Below are 20,284 nucleotides of genomic sequence, written 5' to 3' on the forward strand. Positions count from 1 at the left end.
GTTATATGAACTTTCACATGACAGTTGTTCCTAATGTCACATGATAGAGTAATCAAACTAGGAAAAGTATTTGAAAAACACAAAATGTCTACTACTACTTAAGATAAGTTTGTTTGGTAGGAATACATCACTGGCATGTGATGTTGTTATTTGGGCTGCTCAACTACATCTAATGATTAGGAAGCACTTGCCAGACCTAGATAGTCAGAAAAGTGTATGCTATAGTTGGTCAAGCAGACAAAAAGTAGTGATAATATTTATTGTTTGAATGCTTACTGAAGACAGTGGAGCATGCAAGCTATCTATATCTATATCATCTATATCTATATCTATATCTATATCTATATCTATATCTATATCTATATCTATCTATATCTATCTATATCTATATCTTTATCTAATCTATCTATAATAATAGATCTTCTCCTCTAAAGAACCCAGAGCTGAAGAAACCATAGCAACTGGAAGGGTGAAAATGAAACAAATTTCATGAAAATGAGAGGGGTAGGTTGATAATATTTTGTGGTTATTTAGTAAGGCCATGCTCATACCTGAGTTTTGCTTTATTTTTGTAGCTTGAGACTTCTGAGGGCTTAGAAAGCATGAACTTCACATGAACTCTGGCTTTCTTGGGTGCCCAATGGCTGAGCTGCAAGGTATATTATTATATATATATAAATATACCTTTATATTATTGTTTTATAGATACATTATAATTGAGAGCTGCAAGACTCTCAAGCTACATTATGATTGAAAAGACAACATGTAAGTGATGTTTCTTGACATACCAGTATATATATTTTGCATTTGAATCTTAAAGATTCACAATAAGAGACGTTCTATTAAGAGAACTCACTATTAAGAGATGTTCCCTCAGGTCTAGAATAGCTATTGTGAATGGGTGCTTATAAAAAAGAAAACAAGTGCAAATTTGAGATTTGTTTGTTTCCATGGAAAATTAATTCCAGTGAAGTTCATGGGAAAACTAGAATCCCTTGCTTTCTTCAAGCATGCTTTCATTTCAACATCTGTATGTATGGGAGGGAAAATAGCAGTATAATTTCCATTCCAAGTGTATTGGATCTGACTTCCTGACAAACTCTTTCCCAGTAGATATTGTTGAACAGGACTCAGTCTTCACAAAACTGCTGTCCTGTACTTCTAAGTGAATCTTCTGTCTCCCTATTTTCTTAAAGTAGAGCTTTAGTTCTTTGAGTTCTTAGTATTGAGCAGACCTGAAATAGGACCCTTCAGTAGTACAAGTGTCTTAGAGAAGTCCTAAAAGTGGTTAAGAAGTTTGGGATTAGTGAGCTGTTAAATGATCCTGCTCTCCTCTACCAAGGCTGACAAATTTGGAATGCTAAAGGTCTTTCTCAAAAAAAAAAAAAAAAAACACAGAAAAACAACAGAAGTTTGTCTTCAATGTTCTACTGTTACAAACTGACAGAATACAAATGATAGCAAGGTCATCTTATTAATGATGTCCTTAATAAAATACCTTTTTCCTTTAATTAGTCTTCCTCCTGTTATTATTGTGAGGCTTATATCATGCTTTGAGTATGCAAATTTAACATCAAGTGCTAGGACTGCATCTGCAGTCTGGCCTGGAAAAGGACAGCAAAATCCTCAGCAACAGAACATCTTCAGTCAACAAGGACTGAATGCTGTTTTTGAGGGGGAATTGCAGTTCAGTTCCCTCAAGAGGAACAAGTTGAGTTTACCTTAGTCCTGATATTTTTTTTTTTTCTAGGCGTGTCTTGCTCACACTACTTGGAGCATAAGACAGGCTTTCAGGTGTTAGGGTTTGTTAATTTATGCAGGAGAGGGGTAGATAATGTGTTAGTAAATAACTTATCCTTCTAATTATTTCACCATTTTCTGGAAGATACTATGTAAGTACTGTAATGGTTGTTCCTTTCTTCTGGTCACTCCTTTTAAAACCACTGGTCTGAAATTCTTCAGGAAAAGAACTTAAAGAGAAGAGATGTCCCAGCATTATGGGTGGAAAACCTCTAACACGAAGCTTAAGTTTGAAGCAGCACACAATGTTCTGGTACCCTTGTGATACTCAGATCTTAAACTTATTTATAAGAATTAGAAATACCGTGGAGAGAGAAAACAAATACCTAACATAAACATAAGACATAAGACTTATGCAGAAGAAAATCTAAGAGACATAAAGTTTTTTTCCTTAATCTAATTATTTACTTAAGCCAAAACAATTACAAGGAAAGCTGTTTCCCATGTATCTCACTGGGAGATACATGGGAAACACTGATCTTCTAGTAACATTTGAGAAATAATTAAGGATAACTTTAAAGACTCTATTAAATTCTAAAATTATTCCACTGAATCAGTGAGTTCTTTAATCCTATGGTTACAGATTAATAATATGGAATCTCATTAGTTTCCTGGGCAAATATTGTAGGACACTTCAGCAAATTAATTGATGATAATTGTAGTTTAGAATCTAATTCTTGAGTTAAAATTGTCTAGGCAAGATTTATTTAGATTCTAGGAAAAAAATCTATGTAGGTTATTGTTTTTTTTTTTTTTTCTTTTCGTTTTTCCCCTCTGCTTTCTAGTATATAAATGCATGTTTAGTGTGGACTGAGGCTTTTTTTTTTTTTTTTTTTTTTTTTTTTTTTTCTGGGCATATAAACTGGGCATTTTCTGACACTTACTGTTACTGCAAATGCATACTGTGGAGATAACTGGAGAAAGAAGACATACTTTTCATTTCCAAAGTTAATGCTTAAGTTCATATGATGGTATGGTCAATGTCTCAAAGTCACTCTGGGGAGTAACATCTGAGTTTCAAATACACACTGAATTATCTATGACAGCAACTGTAGCTGTTTCTGGAATAGGCTTTAGCATGTCAGACATAATAGAAAGTAGGCTTATTTTTGTAGAACTGACCTCCTTGACTTTGGGAAGGAAGACAAGGGAAGTATGTATGAGTGTGCCTTTGTGTAAAACAAACAGGTAAAGTTGATCAGGAAGCATTTCCTTCCCTGTAATATACCTGTCCTGGTTTCAGTTAAGACAGTTAATTTTCTTCCTAGTAGCTGGCAGAATTCTATGTTTTGGCTTAGGATGAGAAGAGTGCTGGTAACACCCCGATGTTTTAATTGTTGCAGAGCAGTGCTTACGCCAAGCCAAGGACACAGCTTCTTGCTCTGTCCTGCCAACGGGCAGGCTGGGGGTGCATCAGGAGCTGGGAGGGAACAGACCCAAACAGGTGACCCAAACTAGCCAAAGGGGTATTCCTCTGTCCTAATTCAAACCAGGACAATACCTCACTTAAAAATACCTCTTTGAACTATTTTTGATTGCTAGACAAAAATGAAAAATTTAATATTCTTGATTTAAAAAAATAAGTAAATATGAGTTTGACTGAAGGTTCTTAAATATTTTCTTGAAGGAATTTTCTCTCTTTTCTGAAAGATACCAGGATCAGCCAGCCAAACAAAATGACAGTGGCTGGTTGTGCTACTACCCCCTGAGGTATAAAGTTTAAATTAAATCAGGAAGTGTCTTAGCAAATGTCATCCAGGTGTTTTTCTTCTCTTTTAAGACATGATGCACTGTATTCTTTCCTTTCCAGTCTTTGGTAAAGCATGGTTCTTCTGAACCTTTTTGTTCTGTATATATATTAAAAAAAAAAAAAAAAAAAAAAGATCTTGAGTATAACAATCTTCAAGAAAAGTACAGTTTCCATTTCAGAAATTGAATGTTAACTCAAAAGGGAGATTCAGTTAAGTAAATTCATCCTATGCATTTCCAAACAGTCCATTACTTGCCAGCAAACCATGGTATAACCTATTCAGTTTGAAACAAACATTGAAAACTGCTTAACTGTCTTAAAATATAAAATTATTGGACAGTCTTAAGATTAACAACTTCAACATAATTGTTCTTTTTTTATTCTACTCTCATCTGACTTTGAAAAAAAATAGTTATTTAATCTAAAGTTATTGTTCTATTCATGAAGTGCTGGATGATTAGTTCTAAGAAACTTGAATTTGATCAGGGACTCTCAAAGTTTTGACTTAAGTTGGACCTTTTCCAGGTCTGATACAATACATTACCTTCAGTGAAGTTCTAAGTGTGAAGTATTTGCACTGGCAGTTAACAGTTGAATACTGTTTTTGCAAGTAATCAAATCTGATTAAATATAGTCCTTTAGTATTGAATAGTTGTAGGGATTCATGTTGACATACTTTATCTGTAACTGTGGCCACTACATAATAGCTACTCTGGGGAAATGTATTGTAAAGTGTCTGTAAATGGCATGAATCTGTTTTGTCAACATTACTTAAAGCAAAATGATACCTTCCCTTAAAGGAAAGTGGTATAGATATGTTGATGCCTATGATGGGTTCAAAAGTGGCTCAGCTATGTAGCTGTTAATCTGGCTAGATCAGATGGCTTGTTGCAATTTCCATTGTATGGGAAACTCTGGGAAAAGCCATTAAATCATGTAGTCTTTAAATTATGAAGATGGTCACGATATATATTTTTGCTGCTTTAGGGTGGATGAATAGTTAAGTGTTCTTAAAGCCATCATTATTTGTGAAGTGTCTATTGTGTTATGTGGCCACCATAAGTTTCTACAAGAGCTAAATCATCACCTGCAGAGCCTTTGCTTCCTGCTTGCTATGTCATAACTAGTAACAAAATGGCAAAACCTAAAGAAAATACACTTCACTGGGGTGTTACTTGTCACCTAATGCAGTAGTGGAGGGATTAGAAATAAGACAGAGCTATTGTAAGTATCATACATGCATTTTCATGTGTGACTGTTAAATTGTTTCCTTTGGGGAAGATTAGATGAGCAAGAAACCTAGCTAAACCCAAGGGAGAGTGATCACTCTGACAGTAAGTAACACACAGAATGCCTCCTGCTGTAAGCAAAGAGCAGGTGCAAGGCCATCTGATGAAATCAAATTTAACAAGTACAAGTCTATGGGATATGATGACATGCATACCAGGCGCCTGAGGGAACTGGATGGTGGAGTTGTCAAGCCACTCGCCATCATATTTGAGAACTCATGACAGTCAGGTTGAGCCCCTGGTAACTGGAAAACAGGAAATATCACTCCTATTTTTTAAAAGGGTGGGAAGGAGGACCTGGGAGCTACAAACCAGTGACCTTACCTTTGTGCCTGGAACAGATCCTACTGGAAGCAATGTTAAGACACATGCAGGAGGTGATCCAGGACAGCCAGCATGGCTTCACCAAGGGCAAAGCATGCCTGGCCAATCTGGTGGCCTTCTGTGATGGATTGACTGCATCAGTTGACAAGGGAAGGCTCACTGATGTCATCTACCTGGGCTTGTGCAATACCTTTGGCATAGCCAAACATGACATCCTAATATCCAAATTAGAGTGAGATGGATTTGAATGGTAGACTATTCAGTGGATAAGGAGTTGGCCTGAAGGCTGAACACAGAGTAGTGGTCAATGGTTTTATGTCCAGGTGGAGGCTGGTGATGAGTGGTATCCCTCGGGGTCTGTCTTGGGACTGGTGTTTTTTGTTTAATATATCTATCAATGGTATAGATAGTGGGATCAAGTGCACCCTCAGCAAGTTTGCAGATAACACTGAGCTGAGTGGTGTAATTGATACAAATGAAGGAAGAGATGCCACCCAAGGGACCCAGACAAGCTACAGAAGTGGACCCATGTGAACCTAATGAGGTTCAAGAGGTGCAAGATGCTGCACCTAGATCAGGGCAATCCAAGACATCATTACAGACTGTGAGATGATCTCATTGACAGTAGCCCTGTGGAGGAGGACTGGGGGGTTCTGGTGGATGAAAAGCTTGACAGAAGTGCGTGCTTGCAGCCCAGAAGGCCAGTTGTATCCTGGATTGCACCAATAGAAGTGAAGCCAGAGGAGGTAGTTGTCCTCCTCTGCTCTGCTTTTGTGAGGGCCCCTTTGGAGTGCTGAATACAGGTCTAGAGCTCCAGCAAAAGAAGGATATAGAACTGTTAGAGTGAGTACAGAGGAGGAACAGAAAAAGAGGTTTTGGAGCACCTCTCCGACAAAGAAAAGCTGAGAGAGCTGGGGATGTTCAGCCTGGAAAAGAGAAGGTTCCAGAGAGGCATTATTGCAGCTAAAAGAGGGGAGATTTATATTGGCTGTTAGGAAGAAATTCTGTACTTTGAGGGTGGCAAGATGTTAGCCAGAGAAGTGAATGACACATCCCTGGAGGTATTTCAGACTAGTTTGGATGGGACCCTGAGTAACTTCATCTAGTGGGTGGTATCCCATCAGATCTAGGTTGAAACTAGATTGTCTTTAAGTCCTTCCCACCCAAGGTGTTCTATGGAAACTGTTTTTTATATTTCTGTGACTCAGCACTGATCTTGAAGCTCTTTTAACAGTCATGACATCAAATATTTTAGAAGTGAGAATTTATTCTGCTGAACTTTAATTTCTGCTGTCTTTATTGTTCAATATAGACAAATTGTACTGTTAAGGGTTTTGAATATCATCCTCTTCCAGTTCTACTTATTACATCATCCAATGATTTAGGTTTGCTGGGTTCAAATATTTCAGCTATAAGATCTTAGGTGGAAGATTCTGTATAAATACAAGGTCTTATAAGTGAGGGAATCCATCATCAGGAAAAGGAAGTAGAAAACTAACTGTCAGAACCTGTCTGTATTGCAGCAACACACATGTACTTTCGCCACAACACCTGAGGTGCATGAAAGGGTAAATCTGTGAGTTATGTTAATTACAATGTATAGTTCTAGCACACACCAATTACTGTTGCCTATACAGACCTTCAGGAAACCTGTTCCTAACTGCTGTTGTTAACTTTTAGACTTCATTCACTTAAGTGCAGTACTTATTCTGGCAACTTCACTTTAATAGCATAAAGTGTAAACAATGCTCTGGTAGCATGGGATGGCTTTACATACTTGCTAGAGTTTAGAAAACTGTTTTTTTTTTTTTTTATTATTATTATTATTTATTTTTTTTTAAACACCTCTCCCTGAAACTAAATGCATCATTGTTGGTAGATTACATATTGACAAACTGCCTTTGGAACTGCTAGAAAATGCAAACTGCTGCTTATATTCAAACCTGAAGACATGTTACAGAAATAATTACTGTTAACAACAACAACAAAAAAAAATGTTGCTTCTCATCAAGTTCTGGCAAAAAGCAGGTATAAGGCATTGAATTTGGCTTTCTTAAACAAAGGTATTCAGATAATGGTAAACTAGGGAGACACTTAAACAACAACATAGAAACATAAGCAATCTACTCCCATGTGACAGTAAAAATTAGGGAAATAGAGACATTAAAGGATTCCTTTTATTTTTTTTTTTTGGGGGGGGGGGGGGGGGGGAGGGAGGACACAGACACATTATTGCTGCGTTCATTTATTTTACTTATGGTCTTTTCCAAGGATCTACTTCAGTGGATATCTACAGCCTACTCAGTCCAAACATAAACTATCCAAGAACCTTTGTACTATTTATGGAAACTGTTCCTACAAGAGGCTTTTATGCTGATGTTACATCCTTTATGAGAAATAAAGTGTAGTAACAGAAAAAGTAAACTATTTTAAGTATGTTTTTACACTTCGGAAGAAACACTCAATTAGTCTTATGTTTATTTATTTATTTATTTATTTTTAACTAGGAAACAGTAGGAATTGGATACTACTTTTGAATCCAGTTCTCACCTCCTGCCTGCAGGATTTGGTCTTACCCACTAAAAGATTATAAACAATATTGTCAGAGTTTGAACGATTATAAAGACCTTTATTTCTATGCAATGTATTAAGAAGATAAAATGCTAAGATTTCAGGTAAGATTTGCTTCCTCTTTTTTCTTTTTTTTTTTTTTGGCAGGATTCTGAAATTTGACTTGATAATGTTCCTGAACCTGTTTAGGGCAAACTGAAATCAAACCTGTCTTCAAAGTGACACAGATTTTCAGTTTTATCAGATAAAAAAAAAAAAAAAAAAAAAAAAAAAAAAAAAAAGATTCCAGAAAAGAAGAGAACAAGAGAAGGGGAATAGAAAAGGGGAGGAAGAAGTAAAAGGGCAAAATGTCTGTTCTGTGTCAAGTCCAAAAGCAATGAAGTTCTGTATCTCCAGCAATACTGTAGCTCAATAGCTGTGAAATTACTTTATGAACATAGTAGCAGTAAGATGGAAGGACCACCTACAGAATCACTCACCCTATTTCTAGTATGCACTGGTTTCTATCTAAAGTGAATGAGCAGAGAAAATATCACTTCATTCCTTCAGATAGGACTCCTGTATAAATACTAAGAAAAAAGTAGTTGTTGAAAGCTTCTTCTTGGAACAAGAAATGCCTATAAGATCCAGAAGTCTCACCTCACATTGATATTACATTTGAGAAGATTGCTTAAAGTCATTCACTAAAACCAGGAATGTAGTAAAAAGACAGACATGACATTTCCTGTTCAGATATGTCTTCAGTAAAGCACTCTTCTTGCAGTGTAAGTTCAAAGATATATTTTCCTCCAACTGTCACTAATCAACAGAAGGGTTCCTGGCTATCAGACAGTTAATCTTGCAAGCTTCTTAACAGAGAACTACTTAAATCACAATCTTTCCTTCTAAAAAAATATCTACTATTTGTTTGAAAGCTGTACTGATGAGACCAAGGAATTCAGTGGTCTGAGAGAGGTCAGTTTTGATAGATAGTTATTCTTTCCTTGAGTTATAGCACATTGCAGCTGGTTTCAAATAAAACAAACAAACAAACAAACAAACAAAAACACAACACAACTAGTCCCCTCCATGGCCCTCCCACTTTCCATAGAGTCCTTAAAGGAACCCACATAACTGAATACAGATTGCCTGCTGCATTACATTTTAGATTTATTTGGAATGCAAGTTCTTTCTAAGCACAATGAAGACAAAAATGCTTACCTCTCTTCCTCATCCCCAATCTAGGGAAAAGATTTGATTGATATTTCAAAACAGTATATATTATTTCACTACTTAGAATATAAAATACAACAGAATAAAATAGTTGTTTTCCACTGTATATTAGCTGCTTACTCCAGTTCATTTTATACTTGGAGTAGTACAGTTTATTTGCTCAGTAGTCCTGTTCCACATGAAGTGGAGTGAGAGGAGAGACTACCTATAATGATGGGTAGTGTAGAAGCATTAATATTCTACTAAAAGTAGAGAGAAAATAAATCCTGCAAAAAATGCATTAAGTTACAGAACAATCATTGTTTATTGTAGTATTTTGGACCTAGTGTGCTTATGGTTTAACTTTAACTGCTTTCAGAGTAAGAATATCTCCCTTATCTTTCATGCATACTAGATGCTTAAATAAGGGGTGGTAATAGATTTGATTACTTTGTTAGAACTTATTGAATGTTCTAGATGGTGAGATTCTGGAATTGTTGATACATCATTAGTAAACTGGAAATAACTTCCTTTAATCTTATCAGCTGTAGGGATTTCTATTTGTTACTCAGCATTCCAAGTGTCTATGGTACAAAAACATCATTACACAGATGCATTTTATCAAATTTTCTTGACTAAAAGGACTGAAACTTAACATCTCTGAAGAAGGCCAATAGTGATAGTATTTTTCACATATCTGTATGACTAACATGATGAAGAATAGTCTCCAAACCTAATACTGTTCCCTTCACAGTAAATATGCAGAATTGAAGAACACTGACCATAATAACAGCAAACACAAAAGCTGTTAAAAAATCATTCTATGGAATTTTAAAATCTGCCAAGTGCTATAGCAATAAAGAATCACAGATCTGTAGGGTCTGGAAGGGACCTCCAGAGATCATTGGGTCCAAGCCCCCTGCCAAAGCAAGTTCCCTAGAGCAGGTTGCCCAGGTAGGCATACAGGTGCATCTTGAATACCTCCAGAGAAGGAGACTCAACAACCTCCCTGGACAGCCTGTTCAATGCTCTGCCAACCTCACTGTGAAGATCCTTTACTTCTTTTGCATATTGGTGCGGAACATCCTGTGCTCCATTTTATGGCCATTGCCCTTTGGCCTGTCCCCACAGACCATTGAAAAGAGATTGGTCATATCCCTTTGTCTCCCACACTTCAGGCATTTATGAACATTAAGATCCTCTCTGTCTTCTTTTTTCGAGGCTGAGCAGACCCAGGTCTCTCAGCCTTTCCTCATAGGGAAGATGCTCCAGGCCCTATATCATCTTTGTGGCCCTCTGCTGAACTCTTTTTCAGGAGATGCCTGTCTTGCTTTTTGTACTGGGAAGCCCAGAACTGGACACAGTACTCCAGATGAGGCCTGACCAGGGAAGAGTAGAGGGGGAGGATCACCTCCCTTAACTTGCTGGCAATGCTCCTTTAAATGCACGCCAGGATCCCAATTAGAGAAGGCAGTTGGTAAGGAATGTCTTTAACAGAATGAAGGAAACTTGTAACAGAAGAGAAAATTGAGGTGCTACTCAAAATGCATCTAAATGTAGTTTTGCCAATAATATTAAACATAAAGGTACTAGGGCTTTTTTTTTTTTTTTTTTTTTTTTTTTTTCTTGTTCAGTTACAGTGAAATCTCTTAATTGAATAAACAAGGTCATCTCAAAGCAGGACTAAGTTGTATTTGTCCTCCACTCCCTACATAGATAATGGTGTTGTCAGGTTTGATTGTATTTACAAATGAAATTAAAAATAAGTAAATGCAGAATTCTGCACTTCCTGCTTTGGTCAATATGTGCCAAGAGGAAGCTTATTAACTTATTAATAGTCTCTAAAATAAAAGATTTTTTTTTTCAAGCAATCAACAACAATAATTTTCCTATATTAACCAGCATAAAAATTAATAGCAAAGGGTTGCTTAAATGCAGAATGCTTCTGAAAAGGTTTATTTGGGATAGCAGATACAAGCTCTTAGAAAGAATATTTTTAATAGAATTTGAATCCTTTCTTAACATGAATTATGCCTTGGATGTGTTGAAGCATAAATATTTTCAAAATGAGACAGTTCACTCTACTCTAGGCCAGGGAAGATACTCTTAGCAAGGGTAGTCAGATTTTTTTTCAGGGCTTTTAATGTTGGGTGCTGGATTTCCTTTCCTTGCACTTCTAGAAATGCCCATCTATTTAAATAGTTCAGAAGCAAGATGGACTAGACTTTTAACTTAGATATTCAGTTAAGGCCTTAGCATTAGGTGAGCTGCATAAAGATGTCATTTTTCTTTATTTCTAGCAATAAACATTTTCTATTATAAATTTATCAGATATTTTCCTAGCTTTGTTGTTGTGTTCTTCCTATGTAGCAATTTAAAAAGTCCATTTTCCTAAGTTATAAAAACCATATCCTTAGTGAATGAAATGCGAAAAGAGTGTAAGTGATATGCAATAACCCTGTATCTCTCTTACAGACTAATTTAGGTAAGCCTTAAAATTATTGTAGTAATCTGCATAATGTCGCAAGTAAAAGTCCAGATTTTCAGACTTCATCATAATCTTAAAGTCAACAAGCACTGTTCAGATTCATTTTCACATTTAATGCTTCATTGCTGTGCAACAATAAACTGTTAAATTCCCAACGTTCGTTCCCCTTCCCCTTCCCCTTCCCCTTCCCCTTCCCCTTCCCCTTCCCCTTCCCCTTCCCCTTCCCCTTCCCCTTCCCCTTCCCCTTCCCCTTCCCCTTCCCCTTCCCCTTCCCCTTCCCCTTCCCCTTCCCCTTCCCCTTCCCCTTCCCCTTCCCCTTCCCCTTCCCCTTCCTCTTCCTTTTTTCCTTTTCTTTTTTTCCAGAAAAGCAGAACACAAGTACCTAAACAATTCACACTTTAAACAGCCAGCTAATGTCATAATTCTCAATATAAAATATCTACATGTATATACATGTACACGGGCAACATCTTAGTATCTGTCAAATTTTCTACAGTTCTTTCAAGTGACTGCAACCTAAGTTTCAGTGCTCCTTTGGTGGACCATAGTCTCTGGGAAAGGAACATATGCACCAAAATCTGTAGATAGTTGAAGATGACTTTTGTGGAACATCATTTTACTTACAAAGAAAATCTCTAAATCCAAAACTGAAATAAAGTTGATGTAAGTAAGACAAACTGACTTCATGGTGAACTTGTAAGCACCGAGACGTTCTAACAGCATCTAAAATTAAATTGCCATCGTCAAAAGACACTTAGGGTCATATAATCATAGAATGGCTTGGGTTGGAAGGGACCTTAAAGATCATCTAACTCCAACCCCCTCCAACTCCATCTAACCCCCTGCCGTAGGCAGATCAGGTTGGCCCACTAGATCAGGTTGGCCAAGGTCCCATCCAGCCTGGCCTTGAACACCTCCAGGGATGGGGCATCCACAACCTCTCTGGGCAACCTGTTCCAGTGCCTCACCACCCTCTGAGTGAAGAATTTCCTCCTAACCTCTAGATCTCCCTCTTTTTGTTTAAAACCCTTCCCTCTTGCCCTCAAATTACGTAATTTTGTGCTTATCTAATTGCCTTCATGATCATTAAGTTTTTCAAATATTTTTGAAGTTTTGTTTTCAAGACAGTGCAAGCAATTCAAAACAAACCTTAGTGAACAATTTAATATCTGAAGAGCTGTTCGAGAAGTCATTTTCTATTATTGGGAAATGTTGTTGGAAAAAATAATGTTATCTGAGGGTATTAAAGATGTTTACATCTGTTGCATCTCTAAAGCTTTATACCTAAAGTACTTCCAGAATGTCATCACTCTAATATCAGTTAAAAGTTTAGTCTCGAGAATTACAGGATCCAAAGCCACTACAGGCTAATAGAGAAGCAATGTGTTGAACATGATAGTCTACTCAAGACTTGATTTCTTTTGCTTTAGTTTTATTTTTTAGTATGTTCACACAAAAGCTTTGGGAAATTTTAACATAAAATGTAAGGGAGGAAGCTTCACAACTGGTGGGAGCACCTGTACTGTGGGAAGGGGATAAAAAACATATGGGATTGCATTTTTTTTTCCTTAAAAAAAAAATAATAATCCCATGCAGATTAAGAAAAGCTCATTTAAGACAATTAAAAACTCATAACAGTGCTTGTCTGAGGAATAGGCCAACGAGGAAGGAAAAGATTAGGCTTGTTCAGAATTATAGAATCATTAAGGTTGGAAAAGGCCTCAGATCATCTGGTCCAGCCATCCCCCCCCCACCAATGTCACCCGCTAAACCATGTTTCTAAGCAATAAGTGCAATTTTTCCTTCAGTAACAAGGGTGACTCTACCACCTCCCTGGAACCTCCCTGGTTGGCAACTTGGCAAGTTGAGGCCATTTTCTCTTGTCCTATCACCAGTTATCTGTGAAAAGAGGTTGACCCCAAGCACTCTCACCTTCCTTTCAGGTAGTTGTAGAGAGCTATAAGGTCTCCCCAGAGCCTCCCCTTCTCCACGCTAAGCAACCTCTGTTCCCTCAACTGATCCTCACAAGAAATATGGTAAAGAAGAAGAAATCTATGTTAATTGGAATGGGCTGAGGACTACTTTGTAGAATACTTGGCACATCTCGAATGAGACTGGTAGAAGTTATTTTTGTGAGTGCAATATGATTAGTTCAATAGAGAGTGCTAATGAATACTGCAAGAATCTGGAAGGCCTAAATTTAGGAAGAACAAAAGTGTTTTAAAGTTGAGAATGTAATAAATTGTGGGTAAAGCCACTATCCATCATATTTTAGATATTGTAGCAGTCAGGTGAAGTTCCCTGTGACAGGAAGACGGGAAACATAACCCCCTTTTTTTAAAAAGGGAGAAAAGACTCAGGCCAATCTGTCACACCTCACTGCCTGTCAATGTCATGGAGCAGACAGTTTTCGTCCTGGAAACTGTACTAAAGTATGTGGAAAATTAGGTGACAGCCAACATGTCTTCACTAATGGCAGATTGTGCCCTTCTTGTCCTGTCAATATCTGATTGAGCAAAGAGTTGTTTTCCATCTTTTTTTATGGAAGTAAAAAGATGAGTAAAAAGCCCCTTCAAGTACTGAAACACTGCAATGAAGTCAACCTGGATCCTTCTCTTCTGTAGGCTGAACATCCCCAGCTCTCTCAGCCTTTCTTTGTCAGAGAGATGCTCCAGCCCCTTGATCATCTTTTGGTGCAGCTCTAACAGATCAACATCCTTCCTGTGCTGGGGGCTCCAGACCTGGATGCAGTACTCCAAGTGGGGCCTTACAAGGGAAGAGCAGAGGGGGACAGTCACCTCCCTCATCCTGCTGGCCACTTGTCTTTTGATGCAGCCCAGGATGCAGTCGGCCTTCTGGCCTACAAGCACACACTGCTGGTTAGTGTCAAGCTTTTAATCCATCAGAAGGATGTGGAACTATTAGAATGAGGAGGGCTGCAAAGATAATCAAGGTGCTAGAGCACCTCTCCTATGAAGACAGGCTGAGGGAGTTGAGGTTGTTCAGCCTGGAGAAGATAAGGCTCTGGGAAGACCTTAAAGCAGCCTTCCTAAAGGTCTTATAGACCCCCTAAAGGGAGTCTAAAATAAGGCTGGGGAGGGACTGTTTGTCATGGAGTGTAGTGGTCGGACAAGGAGTAATGGTTTTAAATTAAAAGAGGGTAGGTTTAGATTAAATGTAAGGAAGAAATTATTTACTATGAGGGTGGTGATGCACTGGAACAGGTTGCTAGAGAAGTGGTGGATGCCTCATCCCTGGAAGTGTTCAAGGCCAGGTTGGATGGGGTTTTGAGCAACCTGATCTCATGGGAGGTGTCTCTGCCCATGCCAAGGGGGATTAGAATTATATGATCTCTAAGGTTCCAATCCAAACCATTTTATGATTCTATGAAATTAAGTAATGGCAGGAATAAAAGAAGTTAGTAGCTGGCTGTGATAAAGTAATCAATTTCTCTGGGAACTGATAATATTGGAATTGACTGATGTTGTCTAAAACTGATTGAATGATGAAACAGTGATGCAGAAGAGCAATGTATTTTTTTTTTAATGTCAAAATTATTAATAAAATTAAACTCATAAATAGATCATGGAATAAGTAAATTAATTTTAGGGAATTAAAAATGCTGACAATTAATTATGGAGTGAGATATGCAGAAAAATGATTATATATATTTCTTCAATTATAGTGTTAATTTAAACATTCATTTATTAATTACAAAGGGAGCAATCAAAGAATTAATGTAAATGTAAAGTCTGTGAAAAGCCTGACTGTATCAGATGTTTTTGGTGCAGAAAAAAGACCGGAGGTTGACAATGGAGAGCATGATAGCCTGTAACTTTTAAGACCCTACCAGGTCTAGTATTTTTACCATATCACTTAAAACAGGGTAACAGAGGAGATGGTAGATTAAAGCAAGGTTAACACTGCTAAAATCAACACAGTTTACTGTAGTTCAATTTTGAAGAATGCAGCAGATGTAGGAATTGTATTCTATTTGCACGGTTTATAACTGGGTTGGATAAGGAAAACTTAGTTTCCATTTAGGTGTCTGATTGCTGTGGAAATGCAAGATATGACTGCAGAGTAGGTTATCAGTGTCTGGAGCAGGTACTGCATAGTCCAGAGATAGTGTCTAAGATCTTTGGTAGGTTGAAGTGCGAGAGTTAATAAGAATGAACATTGTCAAGCTGCTCCTTCCTTTCCTGTCCTTCAAATGGACCCTCATTTGAAATATGGACAAATAAACAAATACTACTAGTTCATCTAAGCAGACAATTCAAAATACTGTACACTGTAAGCCAATTGTTTTCAAAGTAAGAATCAGCGACTAATTCTTGAAATTTATGGCTTTTTTTTTTTTTTTTAATAATTATGCTGTTTAATGCAGTTCAGTGGCCTATAGCCCCTCACACCAGTTTCACAATGTTTCTGAAGGTTTGGTACTTATTGCTGTTGCTAAGAATAGGTTGTAAATCTATGAGCTGATACAAGTTAATAAAGATATAAAAATAACTAATACATGTACTATCCAACTGCATCAACACATTAGAACTTCTCACAGCAATTGTCAGAAAAAACTGACAGTTATTGAAACTCCTCCTGCTCTATAGGTAAAAGGCAAGTGATTAGAAGAGGAAGTGGTTACTGAGTATGGAAAGCCTACTGAGGAAAGCAGTGAGCAACCACTAGACAAATTATTCATGTCAAAGGCTAATATTCCAGTGGGGCAACAGTAGGAATGGATTGGATTTGTACTTTTGCATTCCTACTCTGAGAGCACTTAATATGTTGCCCACTAGAGACAAGGGTTGCAATCAAGGCTGGGAACTAAATTAGTCATATAGATCAGTTGTAGTTCCTCTTCAGCTGTTACAAATAAAGGCTATTTGAGTGTCAAAATTCTGAAGAACTTTTTCCTCCTTCAGGAGTAGAAACTGGAAGTCCAGAAAGGTAAATTTATTGTTTGTGATGGTGCATAGTTGCACCATCTATGTTTCCAAGTATGTTCCATCATAGTTTCCAACTATGCCACGGAAACTAGTGTTTGGGGATAAAGAAAGGGGCCCTCAGAGCCAGGTCTGTCTCAGCAGCTATTGGCATCAAAGCATTTCTAGAGTTGCTGAATGTTGGATGCCATAAAGTTGTGATTCTTAGCAGACACAGAGACAATGTTGCACTTCCAGCCAATGTGGGTAAGAAGGTTATTGCCTGGTTTTCACTATTATTACTTTCTGCCTGCTTACTTTTACTAAATTCTAAATGAAAGTGACTGTCCACAGTGGCATGCTGTAGTTCTTTTTTAGTAGTGGGAAATGATAGGTGCAGAAGTATTTCAATTTGTTTGGAGGATTAAAATTGAAAGGATGGGAAATCAGAATGTGTCTTCCTTTCATCTCAGTTTTGTTCTAGTGTGACTTGGGGTGAGTTACTGATTCAGTTCCAACGATGACATTATGTGCAGCATGGGAAACTTACTGGGTTCTTCATAAAGCCATTTGAATAGTGGAATTTATTAAAGGGCAAAATACTGCGGTTGCTACTATGCTTGGAAGATTCAGGACTGTAAGCTGTTATGAGGGGTGAAGCTGATAGCAGCATTGGTTAGTAATGCAATTGAGTAATTTTTTGTTATATTGTCTTGTTTCCAGTTGCAGTTGCTTCTGTAGTTTAAAATGCTTATATTTTTTACTGTAATATAAATATTAGATTATAAATAATGTCTCCAGACAGAAGAAAGGTTAATAGCAATTGAGACTCAGTCTTGGGAAATTAGGAGAAGATGCCAACTTGAAAACTCAGGCTTTTATGGAAGTACTTAAAACGCTTTTCTTGATCCTCTGTGGTATTTTCTACTGTGAAGGAGTTTATAATGCATGTATAAACTTATCCTGGAGATATTCAACAGAACCTACACAAGTGTCACAGATTCTGTTGCATGCTTTTTTCCTCTCTCCCCTCCATAAGTGTTAGGCATGGTCTGGAAGCAGTCTACAAGGTCTGTTTTTTGCTTTTAATATACTGAGCAGGGCATATTCTAATGACAGACATAAAACAGTGGCAAATCTGGGAATGGTTACAAATGCTGTTGGTCTGAACATTTTAAACGCTCGACATATTTGAAATTAACTTATTGTTTTGGGGGATGAGGTCTTAGAAAAGACTTAGAAATTTAATTAATTCTTAGAAATTCAAAAATGAATTCCCTCATTTTGTATTTCTCATTTTTCTTCAGTTCTTAGTTATGCTTTCTTAAAAATATTCTGCTATGTGGTGAAGAACTGGTAATAGAAGACTACCTACTACATGCAGAGAATTTTGATCATCAGTCATAGTTCTGGATGAAACTATAGTGTTTGGAATGAGCTACGCAGGCTTTTTCTTCTAGGTGAGAAAAGAAGGTAGACTGTTGCTGATACTGAATATTTGCATAATCAAAACATTCAATCATTACTTTGAAGCGTTATGTAATCAAATTCTTTCTTGTCAAACCTCCATTATTACATCTCTCAGAAAGCAGATGTATCATGCTTTCACTGATATCTAAACAAAAACAGAACAAACAATAATAGAAAAAAGTTTTTTTTAAAAAAACAGTGAGCTTAAAACAAGTTCAGGCAAAAAGTGCTGAAGGGAAAATAAGCTTTCTACTTTAGTGGTCCTCTGAGAAGATCCTCCTGCAGTTATCTTTTCTATTCTATCAAGGGTGTTCAAAGTAAACTAATTTTTAAGTTTTATTCATTTTACCACACAGGGACAAACGAGCTCGGTGGAGTAACTCAGTAGAGAAGGAGTCACTGACAAATGTGTTAACAAATCATATGTCCTGTGGAGCTCCCTTCACTTTAACTTTAATTTTTACAAGGTTAGTTATAGTTCAATATTGTAACAGTGGCATTATGGCGTGGTATGGAAATTGAAAGGATTTTCATCTTAGTCTAATTAACTAAAATGTTACCATATTTCAATGGAGAAAGTCTCATGTCCTAAGTGAGAGAAAACCATTATCTCACATCTAATTGGCACAAATTAAAAACATTGCATAGGTGTTTAGGATGGGTGATGGAGTGTTTATGCCAGTAGCGATCTTCAACAAAAACCCACTGACTCCATATGGGGTATTTTATACCAACATCTTTGCATAGCAGATGTCTCTTTGGGGAAAGCTTTTAATTATTGGGATCAAGAGCAGTCTACCACTGATCATTAGAGTGTGGAGATCCAAAGTGGAATGACTGGTACCATACACAAGTACTTCAGTCTAAGCATGGGTCATTACATGGATTTGTCTGGTTTATAATGTTTCTGCAAAACTTTCAGAGATTTCGGTCTATCTAGAAAATAAGGCAATTCCTGGAAAATATTTTCTTGTTGTCCTTGTGATTTCAGAATATGATTTGTTGGGAATGTAAACAAATAGTGCAGAAAAGATTTCTGCATTGTCAAAAGTTGCGCCAGGGGAGTTTTAAGTTTTAGTTTTAGGTTGGATGTTAGGAAGAACTTCTTTACCGAAAGGGTTGTTAGACATTGGAATGGGCTGCCAAGGGAAGTGATGGAGTCATCATCCCTGGAGGTCTTTAAAAGACGTTTAGATGTAGAGCTTAGTGATATGGTTTAGTGGAGGACTTGTTAGTGTTAGATCATCGAGTCCAACCTCTGACCTTGAGGTCTCTTCCAACCTAGAAATTCCGTGATTCTGTGAAGTTAAAATATACAAAAACTATTGGAGTATAGTTTTATTTATTTGTTATAAGTATATGAGCAAATACAGATTCTCTTGAAGGCTTTATATATTCCTTACTTTTTTTTTTTTTTTTTTTTTTTTTTAAATCTATTTTGTAAGTAACCCTGTTAGAAATAGTGCCTCTAATCTCTGGTGACTTGTCTTCTCCACAACCCTCTACTCCACAAAGAGTTCTGAGAGCTTTCAAGGGTCCAACCCCTTTAAATACAGAAGCACTTCTGTTGACAAATAAATAAATAAATTAGAAAATGTACTGAACATGACAAGAAAAACTTATTTGCTATTTCTGGTTAGGAGAAATAATTGAAATCTGTTTACTATTAAGTCTTTCACATTTTATATGGAAATGAAGAATCACCCACTCCAAGGTTACCTGCTGTTCACTTTACCATAACACCTACTCTTTCAACGTTTGTTATTTGAGTTCACGTTCTGACTGTCTTTTGCAGCTCATTTTAAAATGAAACATAGAATAGCCAAGCTTACTGTCTCTTAGTATTAAAATTAAATAAAATAAACTGATGGATTAACTCCAGTCTGAGGAAATTGTAGTCACATACCTGTTTTAGCAAGCAGAGAACATAAAAATAAATGCTCATAACAAACTGTCAGGTTATTGGTCCATTTCTCTCTGTCTCTCTTTTTAAAGTTGTAGCTATGCTGCTTTGCTTTCCAGATGTTTAGAAAATTTTGTTGTTTAACAGCCCATATACTACAATTGCTAGCTTATTTTTGTGTCATTATAGACTTTATCTTAACTATTTCTTCTTCCTTGCTAATACTGCTACTACAGCAAGCATATTTATAGACAGCTCTCTGCCTTTCTTATTGCAGTGGTGAATAAGCGAAGTGTTTTTAAACATTTATTGTAGACTAGAAAGTCTCCTGATCTGATTAATTGGTTTTGGTTCCTTTCTGGTTTATCTGGGAGATTTAAAATGATAGACAGTAAAAGATCACAGAACTGCCATCTCAGCATCAAAGCCACTCCTCATATTAGAACAGGGATGAATATGATATAGCCTTGAAAGACTTACAGGACTGAAGTTTTATGGAAAGTATGGGATAGGCCCCTTTGATATGCAATGGCAACCCAGGGCAATGACTTTGAACTTCAGCTGGAGAGAGAT

Source organism: Aythya marila (assembly GCF_965140915.1).
Source record: "Aythya marila genome assembly, chromosome: 2".
Lineage (NCBI taxonomy): Eukaryota > Metazoa > Chordata > Aves > Anseriformes > Anatidae > Aythya > Aythya marila.